Raw genomic sequence first — 24,545 nt, 5'->3', positions numbered from 1 at the left:
TGCATTTAAAAGGCATTTGCACAATTGGATATTTCTGTCAGGTGACCCAGACACCAAGTGTCCCTGGCAGTCCATTGGAACCATGGCATTGCTTATGATCCTATGTTTCCTATTGGTGATTGGGTGAGTTGCTGATGAGCACGTTGCTGCTCATCTTTCCTACTGCCTCAATAAAGCTTTGCTTTATAACATGCTGTCAGACTCTATTACTATTCGGACCACAATCTCTTTTTAATATCTTTCAGATACTTCAGATACTTTATTGGTCAGCAGTGTATCTACAGACCACATCAGCTGACACAGGGAAAAAAATCAATCCTTGAAAACAGCCCTGTGGTCTTTTGGCTGTGCAGTATATGGTAGTATTTCTACTATTTGGGACTCTTGATATCATATTAAGAAAGCAAGACAAGCAATTTGTAAGGGTTGCCCTAAAGGTCAAGCAGCAGAAGGTCACAAAAAGTATGACCGTTTGTCCTGGTTTCAGCTGGGATAGAGTTAATTTTCTTCCTAGTAGTTGGCATAGTGCTGTGTTTTGGATTTAGTACGAGAATAATGTTGATAACACACTGATGTTTTAATTGTTGCTAAGTAATGTTTATATAGTCAAGGACTTTTCAGCTTCCCATACTCCGCCAGGTGCACAAGAAGCTGGGAGGGAGCATAGCCAGGACAGCTAGCCCAACTGGCCATCAGGGTATCCCATACCATATGATGTCATGCTCAGTAAATAAACCTGGGGAAAGAAGAAGGAAGGGGGGACGTTTGGAGTTATGGTGCTTGTCTTCTCAAGTAACTGATATGTGTGATGGAGCCCTGCTTTCCTGGAGATGGCTGAACACCTGCCTGCCGAAGGGAAGTAGTGAATGAATTCCTCGTTTTGCTTTGCTTGTGTGCTCTGCTTTTGCTTTCCCTATTAAACTGTCTTTATCTCAACCCATGATTTTCTAACTTTTACTCTTCTGATTCTCTCCCCCATCCCACCAGGTGGGGGGGGAGGTGAGCGAGTAGCTGTGTGGTGCTTAGTTGCTGTCTGGGGTTAAACTACTACACCATTTTATTTTAGAGTGTAAATAACTATGGAGACTCATAAAGTAGAATATCATTTGACACTGACAACTTGATTACTCATCTAGGATACATTGTTAATAATATTTGCAATTGGTTGAACTACAATAAAGGTATAGGAGGTATGTTATTCATTGTTCTGTTGCATATATTGAATTTCATCTCAAGTTTGGATGGATGAACAAGTAAATTATATGGCATTTTTTGCTTGGAATGACTAGAGCTATCTAAAAGATTACCATTCCAGCATTGCTGTGATAAATGGGCAATTTCTCAGTTTCTTTGTGGTATAAATATTGGATTAATTCAACTTTTTGGTTCGCAACAAGTATTTGATTAAGTATTTGTAAAAGCTGTAATAGTGTCTTTTTTTTCCTCTTTTTTTTTTGTTTCCATTAAAGTTGAAAAGTCCTTCTCCGCCATTTCTAAGAAAGCACAAGAATCTAATTAGATAATAAATTCTCGATTTTGGGATGATTTATCTAATTTGGAACCCTTAGCTTCTCGTACCTAATTAATAATTTTAAGCACCCATGGCTATGAAGGAACACAAATTTTGAAATGATGGATGTGCAATTTGGTATAAAACGTAGACTTTCTAAACATCTGAGTTATTATCCATTTTCTCTCCAACAAATAAAGACATTATTACATAAGTATTCCACCCTAGCAGGTATCTAATGGGGAACAGTTGAGTGGTTGTTTTCTTAAAAAATGGACAGCTTGCTAAAGAACTTACAGGTTAATAGCATTTATAGCACACTGTCTGCTTAGGGTATATTTAAGCCATCTAAATTTGATATTTTGGCATTTCGTCATTAGAAGGGACACACAAAAGGGAATAACTCTGCTATTCAGCTACACATACTTTGAAGGCCATGTCTGTAAATTGAAAAAAGAGAATGAATAAGTGAAAAATTAATGTTAGTATAGAGAAAACTAGCCATTTAGACATATTAACTGTTAAAAAAAAAGACTTTACCAGCCAGTAAGGTTAAAACTTTGATCCATATTGACTAAAATTTTAAAACAATTAAGGTTTATCTTTTGTCTGGTGATGACAAGGCCAAAAGTATGCATATGCTACTGCCTACTTGGCGTTTATTCATCCTTGAAGACAAGATTCTGCTTGCCCAAGGAATCCACTTGGGAAAACCACATTAATATTCTACCACAAACAGTTTGGAAATGTCCATACTCATCTTCCAGGTGCGTTGATTACTTGGCACAGAATTGCAATCAATAAACCCAAGGTGAAAAAAGAAAGGAAGAAAAAAGAAAAAAATGAAAAGACAAATCCAAATGTGAAAAAAACCTCAACAGAACCCAAAAATTCAAAGTTGTCTAATCTAATGCAAAAGAATATCTCCATTTGAAATTCTCATAGCAGCAGCAAGACCTTCAGTTTGGTCTTTAAGTCTGATTAAAAATAAAAATTAGCAGGGGAGGTGGGCTCTGTTAAGGAAAATTTCGAATGTGACTTAGTTTTTTTTTGCAACCTCTAAAGACAAGTAATAAGAGAAAGAATCTGGTAGATCTGACTGTCCTCTCCGTCAGAATAGACTGAATAGAATGTTTTATCTCAATTTAACAAATTTTAGTGAAAATAACATTTCTAAAAATGTTTTTCAAACCTTAAAAATTTTAAAGGAAATTAGGAATCTGTTTTGCCAACATTTTGCACTTGTAACAGTGTTACACATGGAATGTAGTTTTGCAGAATATCTGGATATTGAAACGGGTGCAAGGCCAGGCAGAATCAAAAGTTTACTTTTCAAACTTTTCCCTGTTTTGCTTAAGGATTTTTCATAAGGAGACAAACAGCCACACACTCTCTGGGATACCTAGGAAGATAAATTTCAATAAACTGGTATCTTAAGTTGGTTTTGGTATCTATTTTTGAAACTGTTATATATTATATGAATAGTCAGAGATGCATTAAGCCAGACAGAAAGGAAACAGATTGTCTGGCACTTGTGCTTATGAATCTCCTACAGGGTATGAAAGGCGGAAGTATTTGTAACTGAATTTACATTCTATGTGAATACAAGTTTTTTCAAACCATAACAGATTAGTCACATTATAGTGAAAGGCTTTTCTAAGTTTTTCTTACTGGTTTCAAGCATACATATGTAGTAAGTGTAACTCTTTTCTACCTTGTGTATAGGTATGTTCATATCCTTCAGCAAGGACAGTTGCTCACCCTGAAGCAGAGGAGGCATGACAAAACACAATAAGTCTTCTAACTGCCAGCCACAGACACTTTTCATGATACTGGGTGATGGGAAACTTGGGTGAGTGGACAATAAGGCAAAGAATGACTCCACAGAATCATTACTTCTGGTTGAGCATTTCTTCTGCTCCTTTCTTGGGACTAGAGTTATAAGATTATATATGTTCTCAAGGCTGACTGGATGTCCATCAGCCAGGGCATTTTAAAGTAACCTTTGACATGAAATTTGTCATGCTGTGGTCTGATGGCCCAGCGTATTCCCAAAATCATCAAAGAAAAGCCCTTTATGCCACTTATTGACTTTGGTAAGAATTTTTAATCTATATAGTAACTTGAAAAATAGGTTTTCTAGCAGCTAAAAGGCTCTGGGGCCTGGTAAAAGGGCCAAACACTTAGTTCTATCTAGTATAAAATATATTATTTAACATATATCTAAACTTTCATTTAAAATTTACAAATCAATCTGAATTCTATAAAGACACTGAGACCTGCCATCAAAATCCTTTTCTGAAATATGTAGTGTTAGTGGAAAATATTGGACCAAATCTGGCAGCCCTAGAAAGGTAAGACTGCCACAGCTTCATACCCCTGAATCCAAATAGGAGCGAGGCTGAAAATATATTTGCAATAGCTACATGCACACAGAACACATGTATACATCACATATACACTGCCAACCACATAGATAGCACTTAGAGCACTCACACAAATCTAGACAGCATCAATGGCCTCATCTTGCTCTCCTCTCTGACTGAGCAGGACAGCAGCAGTGTGATGCATTCATGACATGAAATTGTATCACAGAGCGTAGTACTGTATGAGACATGTTAAGTAGTGGAATTAACCAGTATATAATTTTTTTCAGTAACTGTAGTAAACTTTAATGAAATTTATAACAAATTTATGTATTATGCAGTGAATATTTAATAGCTTTCTTGTCAAACAAGAAAGCAAAATGAAAGGCCGTAGCAGAGAGTATGGATTCTGGTTGTGTTCTGCATGATTAATGCTATTTAAATTATGGGATTCCTTGGATTTTTCTCAAATGAGAAAGTCAAACAGAAGTGGCCTAAATCCCTGCAGAGGACTGGTGGGTGACAAATTGGACATGAGCCAGCAATATGTACTTGCAGCCCAGAAAGTCAATCATATCCTGGGTGCATCAAAAGAAGCATGGCCAGCAGGTTGAGTGAGGTGATTCTGCCCCTCTACTCTGCTCCGGTGAGATCCCACCTGGAGTACAATGTCCTGGGGCCCCCAGCACAAGAAAGACATGGACCTGTTGGAGCGGGTCCAGAGGAGGGCCACAAAAATGATCAGAGGGATGGAACACCTCTCCCATGAAGAAAGGCGGAGAGAGTTGAAGTTGTTCAGCCTGGAGAAGGCTCCAGGGAGACCTTATTGTGGCCTTTCAATATATAAAGGGGGCTTATAAGAAAGACAGAGAGAGACTTTTCACCAAAGCCTGTAGTGGCAGAACAAGGGACAATGGCTTTAAACTGAAAGAAGGTAGATTTAGATTGAACATAAGGAAGAATTTTTTTACAATGAGGGTGGTGAAACACTGGAACAACTGGAAGTTGTGGATGCCCCATCCCTGAAACGCTCAAGGTCAGGCTGGATGGGGCTTTGAGCAACCTGATCTAGTGAAAGATGTTCCTGCCTATGGTAGGGGGGGCTTAGACTAGATGATCTTTGAAGGTCCCTTCCAATCCAAACCTTTCTATGATTCTATAGTTCTATGATTCTAAAGGAAACAGAATTGTCACGTACAGTGTGAAGGGGGAAGGAAAACAAAAGCTGTCGAAATTAATGAAAAGTTGACCATCCCATCCTATAAGTCTCCTCCAATAAAAAAAAACATAAATAATGTGCTCACTTCACTGGTATTTTTTGCTCCACTGTCTGACTGTCACAGTAAGGCAGAATTTCTTTTTCTGATTGATTTTAAAGCTGAATGGAATTTGACATCAGGAACATTTACAATTAGCATGTAAATGAGCAAACACTAGGATACAAACTGACACTTTTGTTTTTAACATCTTCTTTCAAGTTATTTTGATTTCAGAAACATGGCTTTTGGACAGTGGTCATCTAATTTAACCTACTAAAAGTAAACTTTATGTAATTAAACACAGTTTTATGCAAATGTCTTTCATGATGTATTTTTGCTCTGGATAACGTTAAGAGAGAAATTACATTGTGATGTTTCTCATTAACTTTACACCAACACAGTTGTGGGTTCCTGGGATGATCAGGAGAGGGGAAACTCCAATTTGCAAGAGAAGAATAAAAGAGTTTGGCTTGTTTATAAAATGAAAACAAAGAGAAGCTATGATTACTCTTTGTGATTATAGAGGGGTAGCCCAGCCGCAAATAATAATTCATTTAGCTAAAGGATCATCTTGGCAGAAGATAATATGGATATAAACTGACCAAGAATAAATTTAGATTGGAAATCAGAAGACAACTTCAAATAATAAGACCTTAGTTCTATAACAGCCTCCTAGGAGATTTTTTTTTGTCTGCTCTACTCCTATGTACTTTAAAAATGGAGCTCAATGTGTTTATGAAAGACATTATTTGACATAGATGCCGTTGATAGTAGGGGACTAGAAATGATGACCCAGAGCATTCCTTCACTTCTACATTCCCAAGATTAAAGAATCCTTGCAGGTATGTGTTTGATTTTTCATTGCCAACAAATGGCAGACTCTTCTGTATTTTGAGGTTGAAGCGAACGATGCGCAAATTTATCTAATTCCAACTAATCTTATCTAAAGAAAGTGTAAAAATCTAGCTGTTCTATGCTAGTTAGTTAGATATACTTTGTATCAGCCCAAGATCATATAAATAGTTACTCATCAATGTGTGAATAATCTTTCTGAAGTCTTTCATTTGTTTGATATACTCAGTGTATCTTTCTGTTATACTTTATCCTAGGTCACTATCATTTAATAATTCATATGGTATTTAAAAAGGTGAATTAGAGATAGCAGCTGTGAGCAATTTACAGTCAGTCAATATTAAGCAATTAAGTGTATATTTAAGCAATACACATTTTATCACATTTTCTAAATTATGGAAAAATGCTCAGCGCATGCTCATGAAGGCCTTGATTGTAATATCCTTACTAGCTATTTATGATTCATTGACATCAGAGGGGTTTGAAGGAAGAACTACTTACCAGCCTTAGGGTTGTATAGTCTGATCATAACACTGGGACTTAAATGAGGAATTCTCAATTCATTTTATTTTCCATTCTCTCTCCTAAATACAGATACTTAATTAGGAAAAATAAATACATAGCTTTATTTAAAACAGTGCTTTTCCTTCCCTTTTCTTCTTAGATTCCAGTACTCAGCATGCTTATATAAATTATCTTTGAGGGAAATAAATTGGGAAAAATGTGAGGGAAATAACTAACTCTGGTTAGTTATACAGGAGAACTAAAATGAAAACAAAATTAGAAAACAAAAATCTATTCAGCAGCTTTTGCCATATAATTTTGCTTTCCTCTGCATAGGATATAACATAAAAGTCCTTTCCTGTTGCAGAGAGATTCAAAGGCATACGTCCAAAACCACTGCTTTCTTCATGACCCTCTTCTCTTTCCTCCTACTCCACTGTTTTTGTTAGAGTTAAGTTTGTTTTGTTCTGAGTGGTAAATGGTTTAATTCAAACTGTTTTATGAGAGAAAAATAATGCATTGGGAGAATGCCATCCTTTTCTTATGAACAGCTCTCATGTGAATGAAGACTGCAGGACACAAGTGAGTGCTTGAACTTTTCTCTGATGAATAATCTATACTGTGGTATCTGAGGCGGATCATGAGTTCTTGAGGGTAAGAAACTTTTTTTTGGCTTATGTTTACATAGGGACAAACATACTGTCATTATTTATTATATTTATAGCAATGGTATGCATGATTGTCACTCCCAAGGGTTTTCTCTTTAAAAAAAAAAAAAAAAATCAACATTTCTCCTTTGTCGCAAACACATCACAGAAAGAAATTCTCTTTCACTGAAATGTTAAGGTTCCACTGAGTGAATCTGAGTGAGTTCCTATACTGAAAATATCATTTCCATACTGTTTTTTTTAAAAAAAAAAACTGGAATTTTTTCTTATAATTGCAATCTAGCAAATATGCTACTCGTGACAGGGTAGCACCTGCTCACCTTCAATGATGTATTGCAGTTTTGGTAATTGGTATTCCCCAGCAAATGGAGTGGATGTTCTGTCACCTCTCCTTATGACAGATGTCTATTGTATGGTTGCCATGACTGTGGAGTTTCAGTCTAAGGATGTCCTGCAGTCCTATATTCCAGTTACAATGGAGCTTGACCATCACATCTGTCTCTGTGAAACTAGGTTCCCAGCTACAATTGCCATGAAAGGGTCTCCTCTTGCCTTGTGTACTCTCTGACCACAATAATAATTTCTCAGGCTAATCTTGTTAATGTATTAGTGTAAAAAAAATATTTGCAGATTCACATAAGAGTATGAGAAACTCAAACCTTGTGATGAGTTAGTGAGGATGCACCTGTGTCCATTTACATAAGCAAAAAAAATCCTATTTCTTGGAAAAGACCGAGTTGCTAAATAAATAAATATATTTGCAAAAATGTTCTAGGCATTTAAAAAAAGGAAACAGCAAATGAAATTAGAATATTAAGAATATAAAATGTGAAATTAAATAATGAAGAATGACAAATTGCTCAAGTAGTTAATACATAAAGTTGCGATGCATTCAGAAGATGGATCACAGCACTTTTTTAAAAGCATTGCCTTCTCACTAGCAATGATGTAAATATGAAACAATACCATGTCACTGAAATTTTTTTTACCATACATGGTTGTAAATATAAAATCAAAAGAGTTTTCATCTTTTCTCCTCTCTTTCTTGGTGGAGAGAAAGGAAATAAAAAGTTGTTTGTCTTTACCGGCCAAGGAAATGACCAAAAAAAATGTGTGGAAATCATTATGGTAGCACTTAAAAGTGTAGTGTGGGCTTTCTGTAATATGGAGCATTTCATCCCTACAGAACAACCTCTTACAAGTAACAGCTATTAATTTCTTTCTTAATATAATAGTGCATTCTATCACCTTCCATACGTGTTGTTTTGAAAAACAAAATTAGAAAATGGAAAAGTATATGACTAGAAAGGTATATTTCAGTATTTTTTTTGAAGTTAATGATTTACTTTAAAGATATGCCAATTAAATATTTATACGTGCACCTAAACTACACTTTTCTATATAGACCTTTAATATCTAGACTGTCTTATTGCTATTTATGAATATAGTTTTACTACATGGTTTTTAATAGAAAGTAAGATCAGTAACGGGCATCCAAGTCTACCCAAATTAATTTATCATAAGTAATGTTAACCTGTGTGGGAGTAGGGATAAGAGCAACAGTGGATGGTTTTGACTTTGTATCATTGAACAAACCCTGGGCAAGCGCTGAAGCCTTGCTGGCACCGAAACCATGAGAACAGCGAGAAGGGAGTGAATATTGCTGATCCCGAAACCGAGATGGGAACAGTGAGGCAGGTGGCCGAAACCCCCGTGACTGATGCCTTGGAAACAAAGTAATGCAAAGATTGGCTGCTTGTCACGAGATGCAAAAAATTGTAACAAGGGCTAACACATGGACAGTGTCGTAGCACGTAGACAACAAGTAGATAGGAGTATATAAGCTGTGTGGATTGGCAAGAATAAAGATCTTTGCTACTTCCACGGAGCGTTGCGCTGATTATTTTTGAATACGCCACAAGTGGCGCCCGAACAGGGACCTGAAGCTTGGTTGGCGTAGACCGTCCAGACTATGAGGGGCTGAGAGGAAGCTCACTGGGTGCACCACTATTGCCTCTCTGCCGGACAGAAGGTAAGCGACCGGGGACAACATGGGCAATACACTGACCCTTGAACAGAAAAATGCGTTGGAAGTCTTGAAACAGATTTTGGCCCGACAGCATAAGCGTATAGCAATATGATTTGAAAAGCTTACTGGCATGGGCGCGAGATAATGACCCTGATCTTAATCTTCAAAATATGTATGAGCCTGAGAAATGGGACGCGGTTGGTGTTCGGTTATGGGACAGGGCGACTCGTAATGACAAGACTGCTGCCAAGTTATTAGCCCCCTGGCGAACTTTGTTTGAAGTTTTGGAGGAGCATGTAGGGTCCGGCGCGTCTGCCCCAGCTTCCTGCGAGGGGGGTGGGAGTACACGACAATTGGAGCCTGCCAAGATAGAGGCGACAGTGGAAACTGAACCCCCGAAAGAATGTCCGTTTGAGCCTTTTGATCCGGGTCCCGTTAGTCCGGAAAAAAACCCAGATCCTTTTCCTTCGGACACTCATGATTGGTGGGCTAACTTTTGGCAGAAAGGCGGCAGGGGACCTTGATGTCCTGGAAGTGCTGGGCCAAGATGGACCCCCGCACGTTGTGTACGATCATATCTCTCCTCGGAATCGTCCACGGAACACCCTTCTTCCCATCAACCAGAAACGTGTGGGTGACTCTTGCCAACGCCACGGGGACGGACAGCCTATGCCCGGCGCTCACTACGCCTTCCAGCCCTTTCTGATCATGTCTGGTGGGTGTACCGTTAAGACTGGATCGTTGGGGACGTTTATACAATGATTCGGTTCTCCCCAATTGCTCAGCTCCTGGAACACGGTAACCTATCTGGTGGTGCCAAGCGTCTTGGCGCAAATCGAACGGAAAGAGTGCCACATGGTATCAGAATCTTAATGATGTAAATAATTTTCCTGCCTTGCCTTTACCGCCGCAAGAGTTAGATATTTTAGGGGTAATGCAAGCACTGCTATGCTTTTTTGTAAATTATACAACTGGGCACAACGCGAACAGCGCTGGCATAGATATATCCCCAATGGGAATATATCAGAATGCTTCCATGTGGTGTAATTCTACTCTTGGTTCGCAGGTTCAATCAGGAACATCCCCTATAGGACTTCCTGATTCAATTTTTCTGATTTGTGGGCAAAGAGCCTGGCTGGGTATTCCTGGCCGAGCTGTTGGAGGTCCTTGTAGCTTCGGAAAATTGACATTGTTTAATCTATACCGATTTGCCTTTAATCATGCTTCCGTGCTTGCACGCACTAAAAGGAGTACAACTTATTTTGACTCCACATGTGATTCTAATGTTGTTGTTCGGAATTCTGCTGAACGCGTTTCGGACAGTTTGATTGCAAGTGTAGGCACAGCTCATGCCCTAGCATTGCTTAATAAACTCGGTTGCTGGTTAGCAAAAAAACCAAATGCTAGAAGTAAAGTGCTTCACGACCTTCTTATGGATGTTGATTCCGTACGTCACGCTACCTTACAAAATAGAGCTGCTATTGATTTTTTATTACTGGCACAAGAACATGGCTGCCAAGATTTTGAAGGGATGTGTTGTATGAATTTGAGTGATCATTCGGAATCTATTCATGCTAGCATTCAGCATTTGCAACTTAAATAAGCAATTAGCTGTTCATAGTGATAATAATCCGTTTTTTGATTTTTTTAACTGGATAAGCAATTGGGGCCTTGCGGGATGGCTTAAGCGTCTTTTGTGCCTTGCTCTGTTGTGTGTTGGAGTTTTTATTTGTGTATTGACATGCATTCCATGCTTGTTTTCCTGTGTACAGAATATGATTAACCGCTCGTTACAACATGTCATGTTAATCCAAGCAGCAAACAAAAAAGGGGGAGATGTGGGAGTAGGGATAAGAGCAACAGTGGATGGTTTTGACTTTGTATCATTGAACAAACCCTGGGCAAGCGCTGAAGCCTTGCTGGCACCGAAACCATGAGAACAGCGAGAAGGGAGTGAATATTGCTGATCCTGAAACCGAGATGGGAACAGTGAGGCAGGTGGCCGAAACCCCCGTGACTGATGCCTTGGAAACAAAGTAATGCAAAGACTGGCTGCTTGTCACGAGATGCAAAAATTGTAACAAGGGCTAACACATAGACAGTATTGTAGCAAGTAGACAACAAGTAGATAGGAGTATATAAGCTGTGTGGATTGGCAAGAATAAAGATCTTTGCTACTTCCACGGAGCATTGTGCTGATTATTTCTGAACAATACGCCACAAACCTAATCGCAAGGGTTCCTTCAGCTAGATCCCCAGAAACTTAAGCTTTGTTGATCATGTATCTCTAAAACTGCATGAAAAAGCTTGCAACATCACTGTCTTTAATGAGCCTTTCAGGAGGCAAAGTGAGCTTTAAACCTGCCAATGCTTATTAACTCTCTTTGGAGCATGAAGTGTTGTGTCAGTGTGTATCTATTTAGGAACTGGGGAATAAAAGGACATGAAAAGTTTGGGTTTTTTTTTTTTTTATTATTATTTTTAAAAAGAAAATACTGAAGCAAATCCTTGTTAAGAATGAATCCATAGAGCTCCCATGACCATTGAATTATGTCATTCAACATCTGCTGTAGTGGTCCATTAAATTCAGGTGAAGCTGATGAGTTTTTACCACTGAAATTGACCTACCAGCTGGGATACACATAAATGCTCTGACATACAACTTTCATTTACAATCAGATCCTTCAGTTTAGATGTTATGATTCACATAGTCTTTACACAGCCAGCAGGGATGCTCTTAGGCTGTATCTCACTACCTTTAGTAGTTAGGCTTGCATTATTAGAACCCAAAAAGCGCAAACCAATTGTCCACTGATCTCTTCTACTATCAGCATTCACCTGGCCAGTCCCACTTCCCTGCCTGAAGAACCAGTTAAACCAGACCCATCTAACAGAAGGAACATTTAAGCAGTATGGAGTGGGCTTTGAACTAAAGCTCTTGACTCAAATTAATACTTTTGTGTAGATGAGTTCTGAGTCACACCCAGGGCCATCTCTCTTACTTTTAGCTGTGCAAGAATGTAGTAGTTTAACTTAAGGTGACCTGAATCACATGTAAATGCTCAAAGTGTCTTGGTAGAGTTTTGCTTTATGAGTTATATGAGGCACTACTTTTGGTGAACTAGAGTTTTAACTAATTTGAATTAAAGCATTATCATTGTGTTGCTAGCACGAAGTTAAAAAGAGAAACAAAACTGCATGATAAGAAGTTGCATGTAGACACCTAATTTCCCAAAGCTGCATGTATCGTAGAAAAATTGTGGACAAAGTCTAGAAAATGTTTATATATTTATGAATTCTGATGAACTTTTGTTTATAGGGCAGGGGCAGATCTAAGAATAACTTGTCAAAGGTGATATTAATACAGTAATTGATATCCATATCCTGCTGTTTTTAGGGAGAGACTTTGCTTAGGTTAAACAACTGAAGTTTTTGTTGAACAGTGACAAAGACTGAGGAGCAGTTCAAAATCGGCACAGCTGTCGCGGATGGAGTGAGAGTGCAGTTCACTCCCAAGAGAGAAGCAACAATATACTGTATTGATATAAAGTATAGTGAGTTAACAAAGTTCAATGGTAAATGCGACAGTGGTTTAACAAGATTCAGTGGCAAGGTACACTTGATTATTTACTGCATGGAGGTGAGGGTCAGAGAAAACTGTCAGGGAGACCCTCCCGCTGAGTCATGAGGCTCAGAAAGGACCCCCTTGCTTTTTAAACTCCTTCTCAGAGAGGAGCCTAGGTGCGGCTGTGTCTAATCCTAGTCCCAGATCAACAGTTTATGTCTAAAGGATTATATATGTGCAATCAATCCTTCATATCACTTAGCTAAGATTTCAAAATTTAGCATACTATTAGTCACTTAATGAGGATCTGTTGTGGCAAGGAATCTCTCAACCTTGAGGAGTAACCCTGAGGGTTGTCCCTCCTCAAGGGGAGATCCTGGCATGCAGCCCACTGTCGTGCAGGAGAGCTCAACAGGCCCTGGGCTGTCCACTATTTATGGAGTAAGATGATTGACTTATAGTCATATTTGCATACCAGCAAGATGTTTGGGTGACTGCTCCAGACAGTCTTTGGCGCTTGTTGCCATGCATCCCCAAAGTCCAGCATAAGCTGGATGCGGCCATCATGACCCCACTGGTGGTTACTGCTTACGCAGGGAGGGGGGAGCACACCACCACAGTAGCAAAATAGACATAGGCCTGATACATCTTTCCTCCTGATTTACAAGAGTAACACCAGCAAGTCAGTGCAGTTACAAGGAAATGATAGCGAATCCAGCAAGAAGTCCTTCTATTTTTCCATTCATTTATCTCAATATTTACTCCTTGTGTCTAATCCTGATGATTGTACTGTTCTCCCATTTTAGGAATTCTAATTATAAATGAACAAGTCTGATGTTTTTGAAGAATAATTCTTCAAAATTCTTCTTGCTGCCATAATTCTTCTTGCTTCACAGCACCTCGTGCCTTCTACTAATATATTGAAACATTATTGTTTCTTCTCGAAAAATATAGCACAACTTTTATACAACAAATTTCACATTTGCGGATAAAGAGTACATTAGAACTTTAATCACTTCAGTATTTCAAAACTGCATCATTTCAGTCTGCATTTGATGAGACAGCCTACTGCATTAGATATTCATTAGGTAGTCCATAACATACCATACATAGTTGTGGATTTATAGCTAACAGTTCCAGTGATAAAAACATTTGTTCCTTTAGGGCACAATGGCTTGGCAGTAGCCATTGGAAAGCAATTAGTATATTTATGTTCCAATTAAATAAAGGAGTATTCTTCTCCTGAGTTCCCTCAACATAATGTAGAAAACACGAGTGCATTTGGTACATTAGCTACCAGAAGTATACTTGTTCTATTACTCACTGTTGGCACTACTTTGGTGATTAATATTCATATAGAATAATCCCAGCAGCTGTTCACTATCTGAGTAGACCTTGCTTATGAGAATGGTCCCATTAAATTCTCTGAAACTCCTCAGTTGAGGAAGGATTGCAAGTTCGGTGCCTATTTTTTATAACCATCTGATGATAAAATGAAAAGATCCAAATAGTGTGACAGGGGTCTTTAAAAAAAAAAAATTCTACCTAATTGCATGATATCTGAATGCTGCAGATATAACTGTTCCTTGGAGTCTGTTAATGTATATAAATTCTTAAAGTTTGTTTTCCTAACTACTGGAATTTAAAAAGGTTCCCAACTATATGCCTGACTAGCTAAAGACATTCTTTAAGGATATTTTGGGATTATTGCTTCTCACTGTATTTTAGTTTCTTTTCATCATATGGCTTTCCATAGCTTTAAACCTTTCAAGCATCATTAATGCTATTCCATCGTGAAATTAAATTAACTGCTTAGCACATAATCATGGCAGCCATGGAAGAATGCTAATAACCATGAGCTTTCTGTATAGCACACAGAGTAACTAGGTGTATGTAATCAGATTACTCTTGCATTTTATGGGTTTCTTATCACTGGATGGTGGTGCTTGATTGACGGCTTGACTAAGTTAAGTTCTCTTATCTGCTTACAGGACAATAGGGGAAGCATAATGTCCACTTCTCCATTTAATCTGCCAGCATGCAACATCCTTCAGCTTGTATTTGGAGGAAGATCTGTAGTGCAAAGAGGTTAGTTTAAGCTCCATGGCCCATTCAGGCCTTGACCTTGTGTGCTGGTTTTGGCTGGGATAAATTTCTTCACTGAAACTCATATGGGGCTATGTTTTGGATTTGTGCTGAGAACAGTGTTGATAACACAGAGATGTTTTAGTTACTGCTGAGCAGTGCTTACACAGAGTCAAAGCCTTTTCTGCTCCTCACACTGCCCTGCCAGCGAGTAGGCTGGGGGTGCACAAGATGTTGGGAGGGGACATGGTTAGGACAGCTGATCCCAACTGACCAAAGGGATATTCCATACCATATGACATCATGCTCAGCAATAAAAGCTGGGGGAAGAAGAAGGAAGGGGGGGATGTTCAGAGTGATGGTGTTTGTCTTCCCAAGTAACCGTTACACGTGATGGAGCCCTGCTTTCCTGGGAATGGCTGAACACCTGTCTGCGATGGGAAGGAGTGAATGAATTCCTCGTTTTGCTTTGCTTGCATGCGCAGCTTTTGCTTTCCCTATTAAACTGTCTTTATCTCAACCCACTTTTACTCTTCTGACTCTCTCCCCCACCCCACCGGGGGGGCCTTCAGGGGGAGATGAGTGAGCAGCTGTGTGGTACTTAGTTGCTGGCTGGGGTTAAAACCATGACACCTTGTTTGATTGCCAGCCAAATGTTATTTGTGATGATGGTTTAATGAAATAGATACCAGCTGTCCAGGAGCTTGGATGGGAATCTGTTCACAGTTCACAAAAACACCCAAAGCAGACATCAGAGAATTCCACCGTTGCATAATATGTTGCACAATGACTGCTTAGTATTTGTAATCTGATTGTATTTCAGATATCCAGAAACGTAGTCTATTTTCTGATACTGTTCTTTGCAGCCAGTGATTCTCTTAAAGAAGATAATACAGTCATCAGTGAGTAATATGGTTATATTATCCCATACAACTGTCACAAGTTTACAAGGGCACTTAAGTGCAATCATCATTTCCCATAAGAATAGTCAGTGATATGAAACTTTTCTCTTATACATACTTGCTTCATTTGGAATTTAATAATTTCTAGAAATAAATTCATATTTTATTGAAATTTGAAAAGGAAATTAATTATCTTACTATTAATACAGATGAATTAGCTTGTTGGGTACTTGCTTCGATACAAGCTTGGATCAAGCTTGCTGGATTGCTTGGATAGTTTTCTTTTGTATATCACCACCTCAGCAACTGATCCAAGCAATCCAAGTGAACAGAGACCTTTGCTGACTTTCTTATGCCAGGAGAAGCCAAGGTGATCAGCTTACTATTGGCATCTTAGAAACATGACACCACCTGTCATATTGGATGCAAATGTGTTTTATGAAAACACTATTTAAATGATCACCTTCTAGTACCACTGCACCGAATGACAATTGCAAAGTCATATTACAAAAACATTTTTTTTCTGTATACACAACTTTGTGTGTCTTCAGTATGCCACAAGTTTGTTTTGCATAGGGAAGTCAACTCTTATTTTCTACCCAGACAAGACATGCCCTCCAGGTAAAAAATTTTGATTTCAAGCACACTTTGTCAAAATGTTTAACAGTGTTCTTGGATTCTCATATAGAAACACAGTATTTCCAAGTACTTTACAAACACAAACTTACATTACAAGAAAATTGTAGAAAATTCTGGAGAAAATGTCTAACCTTGAAGATTCTTATTTAGTTCTGGCTAGCAGACTGTAGGTGCAGCTCATGTTTTGGGTTAATAAAATGTTATGTAGCATCACACTTCACAAAGCTTCATACTTTCACAGAAAGCCTATACAGTGCACAGGAATATACAGTAGGAATATACTGTGAGTTTGGGCTTAGAGACAGGTATAAATTGCATTAACTCCAGGAGACATGAAAGGGAGTCATTATGGCCATAATATCCCCAACAGTCTTTTCTTGGGTACTGCCTTGGACTGCTCTGTAGCAAGGCAAGTTGTGCTAGGCAGTGAATGGAAGGGAAATCCAATGTTTAAGCATCCTTGTTTCCCTGTCTTTGTAGAGGACCAGCAGAAGTGTATTATCTCCAGACTTCTCCAGGGTGCATACACTCAAATAATCTGGGCAAAGAGTGTGTATGATGAAGGACATCTGCTTATTCCCTGTGGAGGTATGTAGTACACATTATGATTTAATTCTTAAAAGATTTATCTTTCTTAAGAAAAAAAATGTAGTAGTGTTAACTGTAGAAAGTAAAAATGGAATTTAAATTCTGTGAAGAAACAGAAGTTTCTAAAGTATACTGCAGTTGCTGTTTGAAATAGCAAAAATGCAGGATTGTCCTTGTATCAGACTTCAGTTTATTCTTTTGTTCTTTTTGAAAACCGTAAGTTGCCTTGACTTTCACAGGATCTTCTTTCATGTAAGTTAATTTTAGTTTACTTTATAATGAAGACAAAGTTAAAGGGCAAATCATAAATCTAGATAATCTCCAGTGGGAAATTAGGCAAACAGATGACATTTGGACAAGGGAGTAAAAGGGCTCTGGCATAAAAACAGAAAGAACTTTTACAAGCACAGGTCTAAAAGACTTGAGTTAAAAATGGACGATTTCAAAAAGAAAATTAGCAGAGAAAAGTAGTCTTGGAGGCAAGATAGATGGTATTGTAGGAAAGATTTACATGTGTGACAGAGAATTACATAGAAGCTTAAAGATCATTTAACTGAGGCATTTGAATACAACGCAAAACAGGGAGCGGAACCTAGGATGGATATCAGAGCAATGCATACGTGTATGAGTGAGTGAACCATCAAGGAGAGGAAGATGATTTTATGCATTTTTATAGTTCAAGATTTTGATGATACAAGTGGAAAGGAATTTGGAAAGGAGAAGGAACAGTTGTCAAAACAGTAGTTAAGTAAGGCAGGCAGAGCAAATGGGAATGAAAAGAAGGGGGGAAAAAAGATCTGTTTGCCTTTTGTAACTCACTTATGAGTAGTTGCGTATAAGGGCATATAAAAGCCATGTTATTGATGGTCTACTATTAGTGGTAGTTGGAAATCTATCTTTTTTTGAGATTCTTTGGGTGAGATGTCATTTTTCTTCAAATTGTTCTTGCTGTTGGCTCAAAACCAAATCAAGATGTGCTTTGTGCAATAAACCCTGAAAGTCAAAATATGTGTATACTTACAAATGCATATATTTCAACCTCTCTTAAACCAAACAAAATCAGAAGACAGTAATTTAGCTAATGTAACACATCTAATTAAAAATAAGTATCAAAATAGAAGACAGGCTTTTGTGTTATACAACTCATCAGATTAGTTCCCTGATACTCCGGATCTAAAGACTTTTTGTATGTGAGGAGTCAAGTGAGGTGTTCCTTTAGAAGAACACACTGTATTGGTAAGACAAGTGTTTTTGGGAGCTTTTACTGCATGTTGAGTCACTCGTAAATCAAAACAACATTTATGTAAAACAAATTCCAACAACTATAACTAACAAGTGACATAATAACAATTTGAATTTGAGGGGGAGAGGACTTCTAAAAATTGTTCCGAATACTTGCAAGGACTCATCGGTGGTTGGATACATCTTTCTGTACTTTCATGCATGCGTTTTCAATAGTTTGTTTAAGTTTTCCAGATATAACTGTTGATCTAATAAAAGATATTACCTCTTCCTGTAAATATTGAGCTACAGATAGATGGAATTGACTACAATTGTTTCCAGTAAAGGTATTTTTTAATGAGATTTGACAAAAAGATTTTTCTGTGGCTTTCTACAGATGTATTGGGTCTGGCTAGGATGGAGTTAGTTGTCTTCATAGCATCTTGTACGTTGCTGTGTTTTAGATGTGTGACCAAAACAGTGCTGGTAAGCACTAATTTTTTAGCTATTGCTGAACGGTGTCTGCAGCATCAAGGCCTTCTCTGTTTCTCACTCTGGCCCCCCAGTGAATAGGCTGGAGGTGTGCGTGAGGTTGGGAGGAGACACAACCAGGCAGATGACACAAACTAATCAAAGAGATATTCCATGCCATATGACATCATGCTCAGCAATAAAAACTGAGGAAAGAAGGAGGAAGAGGGAGATATTCAAAGTTACGGCGTTTGTCTTCCCAAGTAACCATTATGTGTGACAGAGCCCTGCTTTCCTGGAGATGGCTGAACATCTGCCTGCTGATGGGAAGTAGTGAATGAATTCCTTGTTTTGCTTTGCTTGTGCACGCAGTTTTTGCTTTACCTATTAAACTGTCTTTATCTCAACCCATGAGTTCTCTCGCTTTTTCTCTTCTGACTCTCTCCCCCATCCCACTGGGGGTGGGAGAGGTGAGCGAGTGGCTGTGTGGAGTTTAACTGTCTACTGGTGTTAAACCACGACAACAGAAAAAATTGATCTTTGGAACAGGAAATTTTGAGCTTTTTTACCTTAGTGAAAAGTCAACTTTTTATGGACAGTTTGATGAAATACTATGTCTGGGGGGGAAGGCACATAAAAATGGCGGATGAGGTTATCATAATTTCCTTACAGAAGAAAATTTGAACATGCTTTGACAGTAAATACGTCATCTGAACTAAACGTGATGATTAAATTCAGACTTGTTTCCTTTTTATTTGCGTGATTTTAAAACTGTATAGCTTGAAATGGTTTTTGTAGTCCTGCAGCACTTCATGTACATTTGTAACAGGTAAATGATAAGACTATGAGAGCTTGTACAGGTCTGAATGATTATCCTTTATGTCTTTTAGGGAAATACAAATCAGATTCTTAGCTGATACAAATTGACTTAATCAGATCAGGCTGATATATATCTCCAGAAGGTTGGAATCTTAAAGTTTTTCTCTCTTTTCATTCATTTCAATCCAGTCTGACACAAAATTTCTCCTTCAGAATTCTGCCAATAGATGTCAGTGTCAGGCTACCTAACAAAATTGCTCCAGCAAGTGCTTGTACCACAATCTTATTAAACCATTTCCTCTTAAAAAAACCCTTCTTTTATTCAAGATAATATTTTTTCCTTTTTTCTCTCTCCAGAATTTCACCTTGGGAAGTGCTTGTAAAGACAGGATTTTTTAATATGCTGCCAGTAATTTGTGGCTATTGGGGAAGATATTCACCGATCAAGAATTCTGGTAAGTTTATAAGATATATGCTTTTCCCCAAATTAAATACTTTGTAATCAATCTCTTGAATCTCTTTTTAATTTGAGTGATTAATTTATTGTTAGAGAAAGGGAGGTACTGATCATATGGGGCACTCTCCACAAGTATGTAATATCTTCTGCATGGCCAGGAGAAATTCATCAGTTTTAATTGCACCTTTCATTTGCACTTCATATTATTCCACCACTCCATTTCCCAATTAATCCTTCAGCCTGATACATCAAATATTTGAAAAAAAATATTTTCAATATTATTGATAAAACACTGTTCAAATGTGTATTTTTTGTTTCCATGGACAAAACAGTGTGCTTTGGGGTACTCCATTCTTCAGTATCAGACTGCACAGTATGTTTGTTATTGTGATAGCACTAAAATGTAATGATGATAAAGATGTATTTACAAAGTAAGTATGTTAATTAACCAGTGAAAAAACAGTAGAGTGCTGTTGCGTGTCCACACCAGATTCATTCTATTGCTTTTGTCTTGAAATGAGGTTTTAAGTATGTAAATTTCTGTATTAATCTGTGACCAAAAAAAAAAAAATCTTTAAATTATTTTATCTTAAAACTACTTAGCATAAAATGCTTTGGGTTTGCAAGCCGGCAGTTTTATATGGATCTATGAACCAGGGACTACACATCAGTAAAGGCATTCAGAGTTACAGTAATTAAACTTACACTTTACAATAGGTAGATGACAGCTTCAAATAGGGCTAAGAGGAGGAGACAGAGAAATACAGAGATTATACCTACAAAATATATTGTCCAGAGTTGTTTATCTGACGTAAAGTGCTTTTACAAGGTGATGTAGGAAAAGTTATAAACAGTCCCTTGTTCAACAGACAATTGCATGTTAATTTTCTGTTAAATGTTAATTTTAGTTTTTCCTGCTTTAGAAAATAAAAGCCACATTTTGAGGTGTATAAATTATGTGTACTTGGTGTTTTGTAGGCAGACAGAAGCTTTCTATATCCATGGCTGGAAGCTGAGCTGTTGGAATTTTATTGAGCCTGAGCTAAAAATCTTTCTGGCAAATCCTTCAGCTCAGTGTTACCTAACAGGTATCATGACTTTCACTGAGCACTGAGTGTGGGGATAGTGCAATCATGTTTGTCACCATTTACACACATCTGTGAATTAGTTTGAATGCCTTACTTGCTCTTCTCTCTCTGAGTCAGAGCAAAGATAGCTGGAGCTTGCTAACAGATATGTATCAATGGCACCTTTGTATCTTCTTCCCTTCTCCTGTTCAGTATTTCTCAGGGAGAAGTGACATCTGAGGAGGCAAGGCTGTAGCAGCATTTAGTGTGGATAGTTTGAATGGTTTCACAATCAGAAAAGAGAAATACTGTCACATTAGGTATAGTTACAGTTATGGGGCTACGACTGAGAAACTTCTGAAACAGAGGTGGAGAAGAGGAATAAAAATAGCATGAAAATTTATAACAGTGAAAGAGCGATCTTGGAGTGGAAACAGCAACAGTCAAAATGTGGTTTGACACTGCCAAAAGCCATCCCATTATAGCTTTGCTATATCTGCTGGACACTGTAAGCAGGCAGGACCTTGCCCATGGGCTGACAGTACAGGGGCAGCTCACAGGGACCCGCCTGCATGCATCTGTGACTCCTGGGAGAGTTTGTCACCAGCACGTGGGTCACTGGGGTATGGGGAGCAGCAGCAGTAGACATGAAGATGGTGCACCTACACCTCCCACAGAGGGTGCGCCAGGAGCTGCCAGGAGCAGGGATGTGCTAACACACGGCCAGGAGCGAGAGAGGCAGGCATTTAACTCTGTGTGTATTTGTATACGATTACAGCTTTTTAGCATTATCCATAAAAGTGTGTTTGGAAATTGGCAGGTGTTTATTAACATTTTGAGTGTTTAATACTGTGGTTAGCCTGCTGCTGATATTGATCTGGAAATTATCTTTCACTGATTATATGTCATTAAGAAATCAATAAACCTCTGATCCTGATTCGGTTTACAATATATGAACTTAGCAGTTTTTGCCTGCAACAGTTCCTACTCTCAGCTCCCTGTTTCTATTGTTCAATTCATGCTGCCTTGCAGTTGATTCAACCTTTGGCACAATAGAAGAGATGAAATCTTTAACATGTACACAGTGATACAGTTGTGTGAAAACAATGGAAAAAGTCACACTGAAACTGGACCAAGCATTTCTCCAGTGTTGGATCTACTTTGAAGCCTGATCTGCTTTGCATTCACCATCAATGATTGCTCTGGTTTCTAGATACCAAGAAAAATTGTGCTGTGTTGTATCTTAGGAGTAAAAACCTCTCTGCAGTAGGAGCGATAGCTGAATTTTTAATTACATTTTTCAGATTGCTTACCTGTGGTGCTTATAAGGCTAAGTTAAAACCCTGGTAGGAGGCAATCTGACATACTGCTCTTTGGCTATTTGACTGGGTCACACAGGCTATGTGCATTCATTCTCTCATTTTCTTGCCCTTATGTTTTGGAAAGTTACCAGCTAAAATACAAAGTCAGTCAGGGCTTGCTCCAACTTTCTCTGGTGGTTTTGTGGTAGTCTTGTGTAATTCAAGATTTGTAGTAAGAGACTAAAGTTGCAGTGTGCAGAATGTATCATGCTCTACCTGAGGCTGGAGTGTGCTTCCTACCTTTTACCTTTTCCATTCCTTAAGCTGGCAATATGTGGTCATCCCAGCTAATAATAATCAGAATGCTGGAGGTAGCTTTCCAGGAGTTTACTGGGGATAAACAGACAGTACCTAGATATGCCCATAATAGATTTTATGTTTTAAACTCACTGAAAGTTCCCATTAGAAAAAACAAGGTAACTTCTGAGTGTACTGAAAATATGAGGTCCATACTCATTAATGCTAATCCATTCCTTCTCTGGACCTTCTGGTATGAAAATCAGAGAATTCAAAAGTTTCGACTCTTGCCCTCTTTCACAGGATGGGAGGAGCAACAGCCTGGCTTTTTAGATGTGCAGTTTCTAACAAAGTTCAGTGTCCAAAATCAGTTGTTTTCATTCTTCAGGAACTCTAGTACTGTGGAAACCTGAATGAAAAATAATTAGGACTCTGCATATGACTCGCTCTGAATCCCCCATTTCCTTCTGGCCCCTTGCCTTGGCAGTCCATTACCAAAGTTTTCCTGCAAACCTAGAATCAAACAGATGAGAGACGCTATGCTGATGAATTATTCTGACAGGAGCAGTCTTAACATACTCTTCACAATCGTCTTTATTTGTACCCTGACTTCGAGCTACCAAAGCTACTCCGAGCTACCTTCGAGTCTGTTCCATCCTCAAGGGTCCAATGGTTAGCAGATGGGCTTAGAATGCCATACAGATGAGAAATGACACCATATTGCTCTCCCATCACAAACAATAATGTTTTTTTATGGGGAACCCTTTGGGTCTACCACCTGAATGGACTATATAGAAAAAGGACTAGAAAAAGACAACTGGTGAAATTTTGTACAGCCAGAAAACCAAAGCTCATAAAGAAATTTAAGATAGCAATTCCTTGCTGTCAGTATTAGGGAAGAACACCAGACCAGAATGTGCATCAGAGGGCATGGCTGCTCAGGAATGTCTGGAAATGGTCAAGTTGACTGGAAGTGAAGTCAGCTGGGAGAGAGCGACTAACCAGCATCACACTGAGGCAGAATCTACAGTGAGATGCCGAGAACTGAGTTAGAGTATTGATAACTTTCTAAGAGAGAGTCTCAAAAGTGAGTTATTGCACCCTAGAAACTCACATTTTTGGCAATTATTCAAAGAGGAAACTTTCTAACAGAGAAAATACATTTACAAAATTATAGCCTATATAACATCTGTATTTATGACCTTAAGCTACCATCTGAAACTAGAGGAAAGATTCCAAAATGTTTCAAAGTTCAGTGCTGCATGGCAGAAAAATTTAAGTATTAATAAAATCTGAGATCCTATGCAAAGTGTAGCAGCTGTGAAACTGGGAGGAGTAAAAGAGTTGGAAAAATGAACATTTCCCAAATCTGCATGAGAGATTATAAAAGACATTCAAATTTCAAATTTCCTCCTTCAAAATATAGGACCGTTTTTGTCAAGGTTTTCTCAAATATATACAGCACTGCACAACAGGCTTACAGCTTACATCTGAGTTTTTTATTTTCTTTTCAGTTGTCTACACTTCCTACTTAATTGGGAAGTACAAACTAATGTAGACTGATCTGAGGAAGTCCAGTAAAGAATGTGTTTCTACTTCCATGCCTTTCTGCACCTTGTTATCTTAAACTGCCTGACATGTTTCTTGATTCTACAGAAATAAGCATTTGGGGAAGCATTTGCTTATACAGACTACACATTTTGTGTAAGCTTCCTAAATTAGTTCTTCCAGTGAGTCAGAGGTAAATAGCCCTCATTTTGATCAAGTCTTCATTTAAGAAAGTAAGGATATGTGGAAAGAGAGTGTCTGCCCCCCTAAACATATTTGGCCAAAGGAGCCATGAACAAGAACATACAAGGACAAACCCCAAACCAGCTGCTTGGGGGACTGGCATGAGTGAGGTGGGTAAGGGCTCAGCACCAGCAGCTGGAACAGGACCACGGGT

The sequence above is a fragment of the Calonectris borealis genome, chromosome 8 (genome assembly GCF_964195595.1).
Source record: "Calonectris borealis chromosome 8, bCalBor7.hap1.2, whole genome shotgun sequence".
NCBI lineage: Eukaryota > Metazoa > Chordata > Aves > Procellariiformes > Procellariidae > Calonectris > Calonectris borealis.
This window is presented reverse-complemented; position numbering follows the sequence as displayed.